The sequence below is a fragment of the Schistocerca serialis genome, chromosome 1, assembly GCF_023864345.2.
Source record: "Schistocerca serialis cubense isolate TAMUIC-IGC-003099 chromosome 1, iqSchSeri2.2, whole genome shotgun sequence".
Classification (NCBI taxonomy): Eukaryota; Metazoa; Arthropoda; class Insecta; order Orthoptera; family Acrididae; genus Schistocerca; species Schistocerca serialis.
In genome coordinates this window covers 288930137-288948948 of record NC_064638.1, presented here as the reverse complement: position 1 = coordinate 288948948, position 18812 = coordinate 288930137, and the positions used below count along the sequence as shown (strand labels likewise).

At 48.9% G+C, this 18812-nt stretch overlaps 1 long non-coding RNA gene across 1 annotated transcript in view; it reads left to right on the top strand.

Moving 5' to 3' along the window:
- Nucleotides 1-18812, top strand: part of LOC126468465 (uncharacterized) — a 58596-nt gene that overhangs the window by 15140 nt on the left and 24644 nt on the right. Inside the window, exon 2 of the long non-coding RNA XR_007585996.1 lies at nt 17982-18279. This is a non-coding gene — a long non-coding RNA (uncharacterized LOC126468465). The remainder of the gene's footprint in view (nt 1-17981; nt 18280-18812) is intronic.

Genomic DNA, 18812 nt, shown 5'->3' with positions numbered 1-18812 from the left:
CCCAACTGCAGATCATATAAAATAACAAATAACAATAGAAAAGACCCGCCTCTTCACGGGGAGAGATCACAATTCTACAATGTCAATATGTTTGTCGACTATACCAAGTCCATCTGCAAGAGATAGGCCATCTAGAAGAGGCATCTGGTCATGGCTGCTGGGGTGGCAGCTCTGTATACTACCAAGCAATACCGACCTCAGGGGACTCAGCATTCATTTGCTGGGTACAGGCTTGGCGGACCTGGGGTCCCCGAGCTGTGGACTGGTGTGCACCGCCAGTTCTCTGACACCGTAAGCTCTGGGTATGCTTCAGTGACCACCGTGTGGTGCAACGGTGGAACGTTGTATGTCGCAGGGACCGGGGATCTTGGCTTGATTGCCTGGATCGCGAGGATGGTACATACCTCTATAAACAACCCTTCAATCTTAAGGTGTGCTGCGTGCCGATAAGATGCATGGCTGTTGAGATGGAACAGTTGCTAGCGGGTGACTGGGGAACCTGCCGCACCTCAGTTGTATAAGGCTTACCCAGGCATGCGGGACTCTGTCTGGGCAGACGTTTAGTTCCCTAGCTGCTCGTGGGACGCACATGGCAACCACGTATATCCCTTCACCAACTTCACAATCAGTAAAGTGCATGAGGGATGCTAGTCTTCCAGATAAGCAGATAGTACAGAGTAACAGGGCTCATGGAGTCATAAATGACAATGTTTTCATCGTGATTAAGAGGAAGGAGGGCTCATTTGAAAAAGTGTCTTTTTTCTACATACATAAAGGTTTAGAAGGACTCGCAGGTACACTGAAATCTATCAAATGCCTGAGGAATGGTACCCTGTTAGTTGAGACTACTAGGGCAAAGCAAGTGGAGCTGCTTCGAAAGTCAACCAAATTAGGTGAGTATGATATTACTGTCGAGTTGCACAATTCCCTCAACTCCAGTAAAGGCGTTGTCACTTGCCATGATTTAATGGATATCGAGGTAGAAGAGCTGAAGCAAGAATGAGCAACGCAGGGGATTGTAGATGTGGAACAACGGACACGTAGGAATAATGGAGTTGTTGAGAAATCTGCCACCTTCATTGTGACATTCAGTTCACCTGTCTTACCTGAATACGTTCTGGCTGGTTTCCTCCGACTTAGGGTTAGGCCTTATATACCTAACCCTATGCGCCGTTTCAAATGTCAGCGATTTGGCCATACGACAATGAGTTGTGTGGGTGAACCGACCTGCGGTATATGTGGCAAGGCAGCTCATGAAGCAGGGACCAACTTCACATCCCCAGTGCTGTGTATCAACTGCTCTGGGAGCCATCCTGTCTGGAGCAGAGACTGCCCCATCTTTGCGGAGGAAAGGAAAATTCAGGAGATCAAGGTGACAAAGAGGCTACCTTATGTGGAAGCCAAAAAAGAGTATAAGGCGACAAAACCCCCCTGTCTTTGCCACATCCTATACCTCCTTGGTGCACAACAGTGCGTCAAAAGTAGACGCTTTGATGCAGACCATGTCCAGCATAGCAGTATCCTCCACCACTACCTGTACCTGCGTTTGTACCTGCCAGAGCACAACCGATAAAGATATAGCTATTCAGGCTGCTCCGACTGCGCCAAACGCTATTGCAGAGAAAGCTACAGTGAAGCCTTCGAAGGCCCTCCAGAAACAGAGTGCCTCTCCACTTCCCCCATCCCCGACTTCCACAAAGAAAACTGGACCAGGGAAAGGGGCACGACGTTTGATGTCAAACCTGCCAAAGGCACCATCGGATGTCGTCATGGAGTTTGATACCTCTTCCCCAAAACCTGACAGCCCCTCTGCTGCCACTCACTCCACAAGTGCCTCACCAGTGCGGCGCAAAGACAGGGGAAAATCTAAACCGAAACGCTGATATGGCTCCCATAATTCAGTGGAATCTGAATGGAGTCAGACCTCGCTTTGATGTGCAAAACACACATTTTAAAGAGACTGACACGCCTGTACTTACAGGATATCACATGTACAGGAAAGACGATCTGACTGTGCCCTTAACCACAACACTACAAGCGGTTGCAGCTCGGATCCTGGCCCAGGTTCATGTAACAGTGTGCTCCTTGTATTTACCACTTGCTGAGCTCATTGACAGTGAAGCCCTCGCATAGCTCATTGATCAGCTACCCCGTCCCTTTCTCATTTTAGGAGATTTTAATGCTCATAACGCATTATAGGGTTCAAACAAAACCTGCCCCAGAGGCCAGATGATTGAGCAGTTGATCAGGACTTCCGACATCATACTGCTGAACACAGGTCAGGCCACACATTTTAGCACCGCTTCCGGTTCGTCCTCTGCCATAGACCTCTCTATTTGTTCGCCTGTGCTTGCGGACATTGCTCAGTGGGTCGTAGATGACAACCTTCATAGCAGCGACCATTATCCTATCTGGCTCCATCTGCCAGTTGAAATGGGTCGTGTCGAACAGCCGTCAAAATGGTTGTTCTGGAAGGGAAACTGGACACTCTACAGGCAGTTGGCTGTTTTTGAACAGTGTGAAGGCGTCCAGGATTGCGTGGATCACATTACAGCGGTGATGCACCATGCCGCTGATGCATCCATACCAAAGTCAAAGGGAACACTTGTGACGCAGCCTGTCCCTTGGTGGAATGACAACTGTCGTACTGCAATCAGAGACAGAAGGGTGGCTTTGAGAAGATTCCATCGGTGCCCCACTGATGCGAATCTGGCAACTTTCCACATAGCATGGGCGCGGGCGAGAAGAATCGTTAGGGAGAGTAAACGGAGGTCTTGGCGTGAGTTCCTGAACTCCATCAATAGGTCCACATCTTCAAGCAAAGTATGGGAAGCCATTAGGAGGATCTCAAGGCGATACTCTCGACCGCCGATAGCAGCTGTACGTGAGTGGGGATGTCTCCTAACATCTCCAAGAGACATCGCCTGGGCGATGGCAGAATCATTTCAAACTATTACGGCCGATTCTAGCCAGGACCCAGAATTTCTTTGCTATCGGGGTACACAGGAGAGGGCTGGTTTTGATTTCCGTTCAAACAACACTGAGGAATACAACCAGCCTTTCTCTTTGTGGGAGTTGGACTCTGCACTATCAGTATCTCGGGATACTGCACCTGGTCCAGACCTGATATCGTATAGCATGCTGCAGCAGTGGGATCTGCGGTCAAAGGAAGTCCTCCTTCAACTTTTTAATGAAATTTGGAAGACAGATGACTTTCCTAGTTCGTGGAAAGAATCAATTTTAATTCCACTTTTAAAACCAGGGAAGGATCGGACCAAACCCAGTAGTTATCATAGCGTTAGTCTCACGAGCTGCGTAGGAAAGACATTTGAGCGTTATGGTCAATAGGCGCTTGGTGTGGGTTCTTGAATCCAGATCCTTACTTACCCGCTGTCAGTGTGGGTTCAGGAGGTATCATTCCACCCTAGATAACCTGATCCTACTCGAAACAGCGATACAAGATGCTTTCCTACGTAAGCAACACCTTATTGGGGTTTTCTTTGACCTGGAGAAGGCGTACGATACTACCTGGAGGCATAACATTTTGCGGCAGCTTTATGAGTGGGGTTTCCGTGGGCGTTTACCCACAGTCATCAGATCCTTTCTGTCGGACAGGTATTTTAGGTATATGGTTGGGTGTGTCCTGTCTGACCGTTTTAAGCAGGAGAGCGGTGTCCCTCAAGGAAGTGTCCTCAGTGTGACAGCTTTCGCAATTGCCATCAATAGTATTGCGTCCACAATACGAAGGCCCGTGCAGTGCTCCTTGTTTGTGGACGATTTCTCCATTTTCTGTGCGTCTTCCTCCCTCACCGCTGCTACATGCCAATTACAGCTGACAATCCTGCGATTGGAGGAATGGTCTAAGACCACAGGCTTTAAATTCTCTTTGGAGAAGACTGTTTGTGTAGATTTTAACCGTTCCTGTTCTCTTTTTAATCTCCCTGTTTTAAAACTAGGAGACACTGTTCTCACCTTTATGGAAAAGGTGAAATATCTCGGGCTTATTTTTGATGAGAAGCTCACATGGTTGCCACACCTAAAGGATCTAAAAGTCTGCTGTTTCAAGGCTTTAAACGTCCTTAAATGTGCCAGTCATAGATCCTGGGGCGCTGACAGGGCACGTCTGCTCCAACTTTATAAGGCCTTTGTGCGACCTCGACTGGAATATGGATGTCAAGCTTATGGATCTGCAAGACCTTCGTACCTCAAAATGTTGGATGTGATTCACCATGAGGGTATTAGGCTTTCAACAGGTGCTTATTGCACGAGTCGAGTTGCTAGTCTATGTGTCGAGGCTGGAGAGCCTCCGCTGTCCATTCAGCGTCTTCTCCTCGTGGTTCAGCAAGCATACAGGGCCAAGTCTACTCCTCTTTCGTTGGCGTCCAACACCTTTCCCAGCCGGCACTGGAACATCTCTTCCGCTACCGTCCGAAGGCAACAAAGCCGTTTGGCATCCGTGCAAAGGAGAGTCTCGAGTCAGTACACCTGGAGGGCATTAAGGTCCTCCGCCAGGGATGGAGTAGGGGATCTCCCTGGCTGCTACAAAAGCCAAGATTACTTCTTGATCTGGCTGCTTACAAGAAGTATTGTAACCCGGACCACCTTTTTAAAATTAAACTTACTGAGATTTTAGACCGCCATTCAAATTTTATTACTGTTTACACGGATGGGTCTAAACAGGGGGATTTTATGGGCTGCTCTGCTGTGTTTCCCGATACTGTCCGTAGGATAGGGCTCCCAGAGCAGTTCTCAGTTTACTATGCAGAACTGTTTGCCATTCTGCAAGCATTAGAGCATATGCGCCGACATTGTGGCATGAAATTCATCATCTGCTCCGATTCCCAAAGTGCTCTACATGCTCTTGAACAGATGTACCCAGCAGATCGGATGTTGCAAGAAGTGCAGGACACACTCCTGCTCTTGCAAAAGCAGGGTAAGGATGTAATTTTCTGCTGGGTTCCAGGGCACATAGGGATTCCTGGAAATGAACTTGCAGATGCGGCTACCAAGGAGGCTTGCTCCATCCCACCTCCTGCTCACTGTGCCGTCCCCCTGCAGGCAATAACATCGTTCGTGACTCGGAAGGTCATGCGTTGGTGAGAGGCTCAGTGGCTGGAAGTGAGGGATAATAAGTTGCGAGCGGTGAAGGATTCTGTCTGACCGTGGCTCACCTCCTTCCGACAACGACGAGCTGAGGAAGTAGCCCTTACACAGCTTAGAATAGGACATTGTCCGTTGACACATGGTTTTCTGTTACGTCGTGAGAAGCCACCAACATGTCAGACATGTGGGACACAGCTGTCGATACGACATATTTTAACTGTGTGTTTTATAAGCGGGTTTGAGAGAAGATTTCAGTTTCGCACCAGTCCTGCCCTCTATTTTAACTAATAATGAGGCGAGTGTCGCTAGACCTTTTACGTTTTTGTGTGATGTCTGGACGTCTTCCCAAAATATTGGGATTGAGGTCTTAATGTGCTGTACAGTGGTTTGGTCACCCATTATTTGTAAGTGGTCACACAGCCACCGTTAATTGTTTTTACCTGTTTTGTACTGCTATTTTATTTTTAGTTTTATCTACCTGTTTGATGTGCTATGTCCAATCTTGCAATTTGAACATTTCCAATTCTCACAAAGATCGGCTCTGAATTGATCTTTGTTTAATAGATATTGGCTGCACTCGTCAACATTTCTTTTGGGAATGGGCACTGATAACCTCGCTGTTGTGCGCCCTAAAACACTAATCATCCTCATCATCACCAAGCAATGCGTTGAACTGAACTGCCATTTTCCGGCAGTGCACCGCTCTACAAAGCCCGTTTGGCACATGTATCTGCCAGAACTATTTGGATCATGTGCCTGGTGTTTTGAAGTAATTCCTGGGCTAGCTGCTACCTCTGGTGAAGCAGTTCTGCAGGCCCTGCGAACGAGTAGCGGTCCCTGGCGGCCGTTGGTGGAAACCTGGTGTTGTGTTGTGGCTGCCAGAAAATATTTGTGTTGACAACACAGACAACGTAGGCTTTTGTGGTGAATATATGCCCTGTGATGCAGGCATCCCTTATTCGTTGGATGTTAAGTGGCAGAGGACATGTCTGGGAAGTCATCCAGAAGCTGCTGCAAGTGATTGTCTGCCAACAACGACTGGACGCTGGGCTCGAGTCATGTATTTCATGGCCCAGTAAAGGAAAAAGATCCATTCCCAATAAGTTGGTGGCCTTGGGGGAGGCGAGGACCACAACCCAGGCCGTGACACCGTGAGTGAGGTACTGGGGTTGAGCGAAGAACCACCCCTGTATGTGGATGATGTAATTGCTGTAGCTCTTCAGGGAAGTATGGAATGGATGAAGCAGCAGTGAACCCAGCTGACAGTGGGAATCCCCATCGGTGATGGTGGCGAAGGACCCTGTATCCACTTGAAAACGGAGAGGAGTGCCTTCCAGTCACACAGTCAGAGTGATAGCTGCTGTCGTGTGCAGAAAAACCATCTGCATGAAGGAAATCAGTGGCAGCAGGTCCGTCTCATCCACGGTGGAGTTGGAGGCATCAAAAATAGTGTGGTCCACAGACATCAACGATGATGACCGACAGACCTTTGCTTTGTGACCCTGCTTTCTGCTGGCCGAACAGGTCACCCTTTGGAAGTGGCAATCTTGCTTCTGATGTGTGACAAAGCATTGACTACAGAAGAGCAACCATTGTCGCTGCTGCCGCTGCGGCCACCATTGGCACAGGTGAGGACCGGCGCCTGGTCCTGGAGGGTGGGTTTGGCCGCAGGAGGGGGCCCCTGGCACTGCTGCAGGAGCTGCGGTGATGGGAACTGGTATCACGGGGGGCAGATGGCAAAGACCTGTGCCGAGGACTTCAGCGTGGAAGCAGAGCGAAAGAACTGCTCATGAGTGCGGATAATGGATAAACACATGTGTAAAGAGGGATCTTTCATCTTCAGAAGATCAGTCTGTAAGGTATCAACTGGGCCATGGACAAGAATCATATCACGAATGAGTGCCAAACCATAAGACTGCTTGCAACGGGGGTTGCCACAGAAAAATTGACAGTCACGGCAGAGACGTAGCAGCATAGCAATCTACTCCCTGTAGTACTGCGCGAGAAGCTTCTGACAACAGAAGAACTTGTGACATGCTGCTGCCATGTGGACCTGAGAGTCAAAATAACCCAATAGGCTAAAAGTCAACGCCCAGTAGGGGAGAGCATGAGGTTCTGCATCGGGATGTAACTGTTGCAGAAGGTGGTAAACTTCCGGGCCCACATAGGCGAGAAAAAATGCACATTGCTGAACATCACTAGTAAAAGCATGAGCAATAAATTGTTCCTCCAGATGAGCCACATAGTTGCCCCAAGGCTCAAAGGATTTGACAAACTTGGGAAATGCAGGGGGTACGGCACAAAGCCCCAGAAGCAGGGAAGCTGGTTGGGACCCCTGCATAGACACCCCAAAGGGGGATGGGGGTAAGGGGTGGATATCGCCTGTAAATGCTGAATAATGAGCTCATTCATTTGTTGCATACTTTCCAACAGCACTGTGACTCGCACTGAGGGTTCATCAATAACTGGAATACCATCTACCACAGCTGACAACAATCAAGCAAATGCCGGAAACTCTTAAACCATCTCGTCACCGCTTATGTATCTGTGCTAGCTGAATAGAAATGCCGAATAATCAAGTCTGAAAGCAATTTATTGAGCTCACCAAAATGAACTAAAATACAATCACCAAAAGAACGACAGATTCGATCCCAACTGCAGATCATATAAAATAACAAATAATAATAGAAAAGACCCAACTCTTTATGGAGAGAGATCACAATAAAACAATTCTACAATGTCAAGATGTTTGTCGGCTATACCAAGTCCATCTGCAAGAGATCAGCCAGCTAGAAGAGGCGTCTGTCCATGGCTACCAGGGTTCCAGCTCTGTATACTTCCAAGCGGTGTGTCGAAGTGCCCTTTGCTGGCAGTATGCCACTCTATAAAGCCCATTTGGCGGACATATCTGCCGGAACTATTTGCGGTCACATGCCTGGTGTATCAAAGTAGTTCTTGGGCTAGCTGCGACCTCTGGTGAAGCTGTTCTGCAGGCTCCATGAATAGGTAGTGGTCCCTGGTGGAGACTTGGTGTGGTGTGGTTTGTGTGTTGTGTTGTGGCCACCGGTAAATATTTGTGTTGACAACAGAGACGACATAGGTTTTTGTGGTGAATACATGCCCTGTGATGCAGGCTTCCCGTGTTGGTTGGACATGAAGTGAGATGCTGATGCATTAGGCGCTACGGTGTATGAAGTGGACGGCCACAGCAATTAAAGACCTGGCATTTGATAACTGCTTCTGAATACAACAAGGATATTCACAATTTCCAGTTGACATACTGTCAGAGCAGTATACTTCAGGATGATTGCCTATAAATGAGCTGGGATGACACACAATCTACCCCATTTTCTTTTATACAGTATTCCATCTGTTAGTCTGAATTACCTTTTGACAGCTTCTTCTTTCTCTAAGGCATCTGTAATCTTCATTTATTCTGTAGCTTCCCTTTGTTTGGCTGTAATGTTTGTCAGTGCAATGATAAGGATTTCATCAGCACCGTAATGTTTCTCCTGTGGATTCTGTGAAAGGCAGTTTCACTGTCAGGGAAGATGTCAGCACCTCCTTAAGGATACAGAAATCTCTTTCTTGTAGCTTGCTGCAAGAAAATTAGGTGTCTGCATACAGCAGTTCTTGTTAAGGCTGTGCTTGGAAACAGAAATCCTTTTGTGAAATTTCTGTAGCAGGAGCACATTCTGAGGAAGATTCTCATATCACAGAAAGTTTGTTGTGGCTCTTACTTTTTCTGGACCAGGACAGACTCCATTTGCATTAACTAGATCTATGTGTCTTGGGGAACAGAGATGTTTTGTAAGATTCTGGCTAAAGCCTGTGTTGTAGATAAATTTCCCCGGGTTCCCGGGTTCAATTCCCGGCGGGGTCAGGGATTTTCTCTGCCTCGTGATGACTGGGTGTTGTGTGATGTCCTTAGGTTAGTTAGGTTTAAGTAGTTCTAAGTTCTAGGGGACTGATGACCATAGATGTTAAGTCTCATAGTGCTCAGAGCCATTTGGACCATTTTTTTGTAGATAAATTTCACCACCGTTATCAGGTGGCTTAGATGCTCTACAAATTTCTTCACTAAAACAACAATGTCATTCAGGTAGCAAAGGCATGTCATCCATTCAAGACATCAAATTAGGTTGTCGATTGTACATTCAAAGGTGACTGGAACAATGCACAGACCATGTGGCATAATTTTGAACTTAAAGAGACCATCAGATATTATGAAAGCAGTCTTTTCCAGTCAGTCTTCAAGCTTGTTCTGCCAGCAGGTAGTTTGCATACACATAGTGAAGAAAATCTTCACTCCCTTCAAACCACCCAATGTGGCATTAATTAATGGCAGTGGGTATATACACTTTACATTGATTCTATTCAGATGCCAGTAATGGATCCAGAAACTCCATGTGCCATCTTTCTTCTTGATGGGGATTTTCTCAAGAATGAACTATGTCATTCCACAGCATCTATTTCATCTGAATTATCTGTTGTACGGTTGGAGTTTCCCCGTGTGAGCATTGATCTATACAGGAATGACCCCTAGTGTTGATAGGTGTTACACATTAGGTTGTTTCTGTCTTGACTCCCAATCTGAATGCACCTAAAATTTGACGAAGAATGACGAACACCTACCAGTGTTGTTCCTTTATCAAACCTGGACCTATTGGTGGCTGGATAGCAGATTCCTCTGGTGGTTACTCAGTAATGGTAGCATAGTACAATTCTCCATTGATGGCACCGGCATGACTCTCTTAGTCTGGCTTAGCTGTTCCTATATACATATCCTTACTGATATGTTGTGGCTGTTAAAGGCAGTTTGTGTGCTAAGCTTCGTCCACTTGTGGGTGGCTGTGATCATCACTGATATAAAGGTTTCTTTTGTGAGGCTGACTAGAGCTTCACAGTTTAGTTGAATGTCCAGACTGCTGAACAGAATTCCTCTCATTTATGACAGTGAGAGTGTGTCTTCAATGGTAGAAAGTCACCCAAAGCAATTGCATTTGCATGGACTTGTTGGAGTAGCTCTATCAATTTGTGCTCTACTCTTCCACACTCAGTACTGCATTGATGCTATGATGGATGAAGCAAGAACAACGGAAAAAACAGACTTGCATGGGCAATGAGAGCATTTGTAAGCAAAAGGAGTCTGCTATTATCAAACATTAACCTTAATTGAAGGAATAAATTTCTGAGAATGTACATTCAAAGCACAGGATTGCATGGAAGTGAATCATGGATTTGGAAAAACTGTCACCGGAACTGAAGCATTTGAGATGTGGTGCTGTAAAAGTATGATGAAATTTATGTGGACCACTAAGATAAGATGTGAAGAGGTTCTCTGTGGACTCGTCATGAAAAGGAGCATGTGGACGACCCTGGCAGTTACAAGTACAAGATAACAGGAAAAATGTTAGGACACCAGGAAATAGCTTTTGTGATATCAAAGGGAGCTGTAGAGGGTAAAAGCCATAGGGAACACAGAGATTGGAATACATCCAATAAATAATTAAGGCTATGTTGTGTAAATGCTACTTTGAGATGATGAAGTTGTCACAAGGAAGATGTTTAAACAGTAGTGTGAGGTCCTGACATTTTCTTGTAACTGCCGTTAGAATAACATTCAGAAATCTGTAAAACTTCTTTTTCATGTGCTAATTTTTCTGGTGCAGTGCCCCCTGCTGGTTCGGGGGTTAGAATAGGCCCACGGTATTCCTGCCTGTCGTAAGAGGCGACTAAAAGGAGTCTCACATGTTTCGGCCTTATGTGATGGTCCCCTCTCGGGTTTGACCTCCATCTTTCTAAATTATTCCGAAGAGCGAGCTAATTGGGGAAGGGCGCCTTACATGGTGCACTGTATCCGTCGTGCAATTAGACCTTTAGCCGTCTTTCTCGTCGTTGCAATCGTGTCCCGCTCGTTTTCGATCTCTTGGGCGATTACCACGCTGCACTCTGCAGTGTTTCTTTTAACTGCGACGACAACCTTGGCCATTTTTGCACCTAAGATCCAGCACGGTAGCCAGTCCGTTGTGGTGGGGCCGCCATGTACCCTCTTGGTTGTAGCCCCCTGACAACACAGGGATCGCTCTACTGATGCCTGCGCCGTTAACTCCCCACGTATGCCAAGGAGTAGATGCCCATCGCCCTGGGGCATCGGGACTCCCGGCAATGGCCATCCTGCCAGGAGGCCTTTGCTGTGGCTGGGTGGCGCCCGTGGGGAGGGCCCTTGGTCGGAGTAGGTGGCATCAGGGCGGATGACCCGCAATGAAGCGTGGTACATCATCTCTCGCTGGCGGCCAGCCATCAGCAGTCTCTAAGCGTTCGAGAGCCCATTTTAAAGGTAACGTTTATGACCCCAAATCGTTCCCCTCCCTCGCCACACCATGGGAGGAACGACAGGCATTGCGTGACAGTGAGACGTATTCGCCCAGATATCTTGTCTGTACCAGAGCTGATGGGGAATCTTTTCTATCCGTGAAGCCTCAGTTCTTTGTAGAGCATTTAGAGGACAAGTTCGGTGAGGTGGAGGGCTTGTCCAAGATGCGGTCTGGATCGGTGTTGATAAAAACGGCATCCTCTGCCCAGTCACGGAGGTTGCTCAATTGTGACAAGTTGGGGGATGTTTCCGTTAGCATCACGCCGCATAAGAGTCTGAACATGGTCCAAGGTATTATATTCCACCGGGATCTTCTTCTGCAGTCCGACGATGAATTACGCGCCAACCTCGAACGACGAGGTGTTCACTTCGTCCGGCGCGTCCATCGGGGTCCGAGGGATAATCAGGTCGCCACCGGTGCCTTCATCTTGGCCTTTGAGGGTGATGTCTTACCCGAAAAGGTTAACGTGATGGTTTACCGTTGTGATGTGAAACCATATATCCCTCCTCCGATGCGGTGTTTTAAATGCTGGAAGTTCGGGCACATGTCATCTCGCTGTACTTCCAGCATCACGTGTCGGGATTGCGGACGTCCTTCGCATCCCGATACTCCATGTGCCCCGCCTCCTATCTGTGTTAACTGCAGAGAACACCATTCCCCCTGCTCGCCGGACTGCAGGATATTGCAGAAAGAACGGAAGATAATGGAATATAAGACCTTGGACCGGCTGACCTACCCCGAGGCTAGACGGAAATATGAGCGGCTCCATCCTGTGGCAATGCCGTCAACCTACGCCGCTGCTGCAACGACGGTTCTCCCGTCATCACGTATCGGCTCTACGATCGGTCAGCCTCCACTGGCCCCCTTGCTTGTGGGGGGCACTTCACACCCTGTTGCTCCTGCTCCATCTTCTCCAGGAGCAACACCCTCCCAACCATCGGGGACATCAGCTCCCCCTTCCCAGCCGGAGAAGCGTAAGACTTCTTCGGCTGCTCTCGCCAGGAAGGGATCCCTTGGGGACCTCCCTTCGCAAGTTCCAACCAGTGGAAAAGCGGACGCCCGCAAGTGGTTGAAACAACCGCCAGTCCCTGGTCGTCGGGCCTCGCGGTCGTCGTCTGTCCCTGAGACTGACCCAGTGAAGCCCATGCAGCCTGAACCGCCGAAGGCACAGCATGACAAGCCGAAAAAGAAGAAAGTCCCCAAGACCAACGGTATTGCGGTGGCACCGATCCCACCGCTTCCTACAAGCTCTGCCTCTGAGGACGAGGTGGAGATTCTGGCGTCCGCTGAGGACCTCGCTCTTGCCGGTCCCTCGGACGCAATGGATGGCATTTGCACGGATGCTCCATCGGCGGCGGCAGGTGACCCAGTGGCGTAATCTGCCTTCCCAGTCCCTTCACGCCTTTCCCAGCCATGGACAACACCATCCTCCAGTGGAACTGCAGCGGTTTCTTCCACCATCTAGCTGAGCTCCGTCAACTTATCAGCCTTCACCCTTTCTTCTGCATTGCTCTCCAGGAAACTTGGTTTCCAGCAATGTGAACCCCCGCCCTCCGTGGCTATCGGGGTTATTATAAGAACCGAGCAGCTTATGAAAGGGTGTCTGGTGGCGTCTGCATATATGTCCTTCACACTCTGCACAGCGAGTCTGTCCCTCTCCAGACGCCTTTAGAGGCTGTCGCTGTACGCGTGTGGACGCCACAGGCTGTTACCGTCTGCAGTCTTTACATTCCACCGGATGGTGCTGTCTCGCAGCATGTCCTGGCTGCACTGGTCGCCCAATTGCCGCCACCTTTCTTGCTATTGGGCGACTTCAACGCCCATAACCCTCTGTGGAGTGGGTCAGTGGCAACAGGTCGAGGCGCCATCGTTGAGCATTTATTGTCGCAGCTCGATCTCTCGCTGTTAAATGATGGTGCCTTCACACACTTCCGTGTGGCGCATGGCACCTACTCCGCCATTGACCTTTCAATCTGTAGCCATAGCCTCTTACCGTCTGTCCAATGGAGTGTGCATGACGACCTGTGTGGTAGTGACCACTTTCCGATCTTTTTGTCACTGCCACAGCGCCACTCTTCTGGGCGCCCTAGCAGATGGGCTCTGAATAAGGCTGACTGGGACTTGTTCTCCTCCACTGCCGCTTTTGAGCCTCTCTCTACCGATGACATTGATGCGGTGGTTCACTCGGTCACCACCGGCATCGTTACTGCCGCCGAATCTGCCATTCCCCATTCCTGTGGGTCCCCTCGGCGGAAGGCTGTGCCTTGGTGGTCGCCCGAGATCGCTGAAGCGATTAAAGATCGCCGGCGGGCGCTCCAGCGTCACAAGCGACATCCCTCCGTCGACCACCTTATCGCCTTCAAACGGCTGCGTGCGCGGGCCCGCCTCCTTATCCGCCAAGGCAAGAAGGAGTGCTGGGAGCGGTATGTGTCCACAATTGGCCTCCATGTCACTCCATCGCAGGTCTGGGCCAAGATTCGACGCGTCTACGGCTATCGGCCACCTGTCAGCGTCACTGCGCTCTCACTGAATGGAGCAGTTTGTACTGACTCCGACGTCATTGCAAATCGCTTAGCAGAGCATTTTGCTATGAGTTCCGCTTCTGCGAATTACCCCCAGGCCTTCCGCTCCATTAAAGAGCGGATGGAACGTCGGAGCCTTTCGTTTCGCACCAACCACCCAGAATCTTACAATGCTCCATTTAGTGAGTGGGAATTTCGCAGTGCCCTCGCTGCTTGTCCTGATACCGCTCCTGGGCCAGATGGCATCCACTGTCAGATGCTGAAACACCTTTCAGTGGACTGCCAGCGGCGCCTTCTCGATCTTTACAACCGTCTTTGGGTCGAGGGGGAGTTTCCGTCGCAATGGCGGGAAGGCATTGTCATCCCCGTTTTGAAACCTGGAAAGAACCCTCTGGAGGTGGACAGCTACCATCCCATTAGCCTCACCAACGTTCTTTGCAAGTTGCTTGAACGGATGGTGAGCCGGCACTTGAATTGGGTACTGGAGTCTCGGGGCCTTCTGGCTCCATCTCAGGGTGGGTTCCGTAAAGGCCGCTCCGCCGCCGACAATCTGGTGAGCCTGGAGTCGGCGATCCGTACTGCCTTTTCCCGTCGTCAGCACCTGGTCGCTGTCTTTTTTGACATGCGGAAGGCGTACGATACGACGTGGCGTCATCACATCTTTTCTACGCTTCATGGATGGGGTCTTCGGGGTCCTCTGCCGATTTTTATCCGCAATTTTCTGTCGTGTCGTACCTTCCGCGTGCAAGTCGCGGCCTCGTATAGTTCCTCCCACGTCCAGGAGAACGGTGTGCCACAGGGTTCCGTTTTAAGTGTCTGTCTGTTTTTAATAGCCATTAACGGTCTTGCTGCGGCCGAGGGAAACTCTGTCTCCGCTTCCCTGTATGCTGACGACTTCTGCCTTTACTACAGCTCTACTGGCATTGCAGCTGTTGAACGTCAGCTACAGGGCGCTATCCGTAGGGCGCAGTCTTGGGCTGTAGCGCATGGGTTTCAGTTTTCGGCAGCCAAGACCTGCGTTATGCATTTCTGCCGGTGACGTACTGTCCACCCGGAGCCGCAGCTTTCTCTTAACGGCGAACTTCTTTCGGTGGTGGCATCACACCGGTTTTTGGGGGTGGTTTTCGATGCCCGGTTGACTTGGCTGCCTCATATCCGGCAGCTCAAACAGACGTGTTGGCGGCATCTCAATGCACTGCGATGTTTGAGCCACACCCGCTGGGGAGCCGACCGCTCTACCCTGTTACGGCTCTACCAGGCGTTAATCCAGTCCCGTCTGGATTATGGGTGCCTGGCATATGGCTCAGCATCCCCATCTGCGTTGCGGGTGCTGGACCCAATTCTCCACAGCGGGATACGCCTTGCCACTGGTGCTTTCCGCACCAGCCCTGTGGACAGCTTACTCGTGGAGGCAGGTGTCCCTCCACTGCGTTTCCGACACCAACGTTTGCTGGCCGCTTATGCTGCCCATGTTCTAAGCTCGCCTGGGCATCCTAACTATCGTCTCCTGTTCCCGCAGTCAGTCGTCCATCTGCCGGAACGTCGGCCCCGGTCGGGTTGTCCGATCGCCATACGCGTCAAGGAGCTTCTCTCCGGGCTTGGGCTTGTCCCTGTTCCACCTCCTTTCCGGACACCTCTGCGTACACCCCCGTGGTGCGTTCCTCGCCCTTGCCTTCGGCTAGACTTGGCACAGGGCTCGAAGGACTCAGTCCCTCCAGAGGCCTTCCGCCGCCGCTTTTATTCCATCCTGGCCACGTATCAGGGCTCTGGCATTGTTTACACCGACGGCTCGATGGTTGCTGGTCAAGTCGGTTATGCGCTCACTCTAGGGGACCATTCCGAACAACGTTCCTTGCCGGCTGGCTGCAGCGTTTACACTGCTGAGCTGGTCGCCATCTTTCGTGCCCTAGAGTATATCCGCTCCTGCTCAGGTGAGTCCTTCGTTATCTGTAGCGATTCCCTGAGCGGTTTACGAGCACTCGACCAGTGTTTTCCTCGTTCCCGTCTGGTGATGGCTATGCATGAGTCTCTGCATACTCTTGCGCGTTGCGGCCGCTCTGCGGTCTTCGTGTGGACCCCAGGCCATGTTGGGATCCCCGGCAACGAGAATGTTGACCGGCTGGCGAAAGAGGCGACTAGTGCACCATCTCTGGACGTTGGCCTCCCGGAGACAGATTTGCGAGCGTTCCTACGCCGCAAAATTCTGGACCTTTGGGACACTGAATGGCGCGCCCTGCTTTCACGCAACAAACTTCGGGCCATCAAGGGGGCTACCGGTGTGTGGCGCTCCTCCTTGCGGGTCTCTCGCAAGGAGTCTGTTGTCCTCTGCCGGCTGCGCATTGGGCACACTCGGCTTACGCACGGCCACTTATTGCGGCGTGCGGACGCGCCTCTATGTTGCTGCGGCTCCGTCTTATCCGTGGTTCATGTTTTATTGGAGTGTCCGTTTTTAGCCACGCTCAGGCAGTCGTTCGCACTGCCTGACTCGCTCCCTGCCCTTTTAACAGATGACTCGGCTATGGCTGACTTAGTTTTACGTTTTATTCGGGCAGGGGGTTTTTATTCTTTAATCTGAGTGTTTCTGTTTTTATCTTATTGATTTATGTTGACTCTGGCCTTTGGCCTCCGTTTTTAAACTGATTTTTTAATGTGTTTCTAAGTGTTTGGCTTTTCCTTTTTTATTTCTATGGTCGGCCAACCACCGTACACTCTGTGTGGTTTTAGTTCGTTTTGTCTTGTCCTTGTCTCAGTTTCTCTTGTTCTGTATCGTCTGTGATCTCTTCTGTTCCTCGTTTTTATTCTCTGTGGGTGTTCTTTGTCTTTGGAAAAAGGGACCGATGACCATGGCAGTCTGGTCCCTTTCATCCCCCAAACCAACCAACCAATCTGGTGCAGTACCTATTTCTGGAAACACACGATGAAGTCCTCTGATACAACAACATCCTTCAAAATAAGTGCTTAACAGAGGCCTTTTGCTATGCCAGCCATTAAATGTGAAACCTTGTATGCTTCCATTACATTTAAATTCACTCTGTGACAAAGCATCAGAGGATTCTGTATATATGATTGTGTTATCTTTCCCTGGTGCTGGACTCTGTTCTTCAGTTCTTCTTTTGCTGTGTGGATCTGTTGTTGGTTGTTACCAACTGTTTTCTAATTTACACCTGAAATTTGTCCCAGAACTTACGCTTTTTATTGTGGTTTTCAAACCACTGCTGGCTGTGCCATCAAAGTAAAAGTAGACATTGGCAAGACACATCATATCATTCCACCTGTTAGGTGGATTCTGACTGTCATCTTGAGAAAACACTGCTTGATGCCTGATATGCATTTTAATTCATCAATGTTTTTGTATTTGTTGGTTCCTTGACAATGCAGGTCATAGGAGGAATGTATTGTTTGTACTCTGGCTCACGAATGTAGTAGCTTGTGCATAGTTTTATGAATCACAGTAATGTTTGTGTCCAAGATACCTGGTGTCTCCAACAAACAGTATCATGCAGAATGTAGAATCAAATACCTGTTATGAGAGAAGAGCAAGGTGATTGACAAGAACTAATACATCACATGGAGAGCACTTTTACTGACTACCTGTGAAATTTCAGTTGGAGTTGAGCTGCCTATTTAAACATTCATAGAATAGTCTGCCAAGTTCCAAAATTCTATACATAAGTAATACCCAGAACCTTCCAAAAACTACAGATGTTAAATAATGAGAGGAGGTGGCGATGAAACTGGTGACCCAGCAGCCAGTGACTATTACTTCTACACCACAGTGAGTGAGACACAGTCCACAGCAGCAATGTTTGTGTGTGTGTGTGTGTGTGTGTGTGTGTGTGTGTGTGTGTGTGTGTGTGTGTGTGTGTGTGTGTGTGTGTGTGTACTGCATAGGTTATTATATGTATGTATTATCTAGACTGTAAGCATAATGACTTGTCTTGTGTTACAAGTACATACATGTACAAAATGTAATTTCTAGGACCAGTAATGTCACAAACAAGCACATTGCCTAATCACACTGCTCATTGAGCTTTGAATCGATGTACTATGGGCCCAGAAGAGATGAAAAAACGGGCATCAATCTCAATAACATCAGAAGCAATACTAACAGCAGAACAATTGCCAGCAGCAAAAACATCTCCTGGAGTAGAAGAAGCAGCATGTAAAAAGATCATAAAGAAATCAACACTACCAAAAGCAGCACAGAAGAGAGGTGGAAGGAATAAAAGAAAGCAGGGGCCTATGTATTTGATGGGAGAGTATTTTTACATCCACAGGTAGGAAAAAAATAACATAGTGAATGTAAATACATCTGCATCTACATATGTACTCCACCATAAGTGTATGGGGGAGTTGTAGTAATTCCCTTTTCTGTTTCACTCACAAGTGTAGTGAGGGAAAGACGACTCTCTACATGACTCTGTATGAGTTCTAATTTCTCGTATCTTGTCTTCAAACAACAGAAACTCCAGGATGGTATGCCAACAATATTAGGAAAAGAATAGATTGATACTCAGTATAAAGATGACCTGTTGAGTTGCAGACAGGCACAACGAAAAGACTGTTACACATTATAGCTTTTGGTCAAAGCCTTCTTCAGAAAGTAAGCACGCGCGCGCACGCACGCACGCGCTCACACACACACACACACACACACACACACACACACACACACACACAAGTAATCACACCTCATACACACATGATCGCTTCTGCTGGCAGCTCTGACCAGAATGCAACTGTCATGTGAATAGCAATCTAGAATGGGGTGCTGAAAGAGGAGGGAGAACAATGTATGGGGATGGGAACA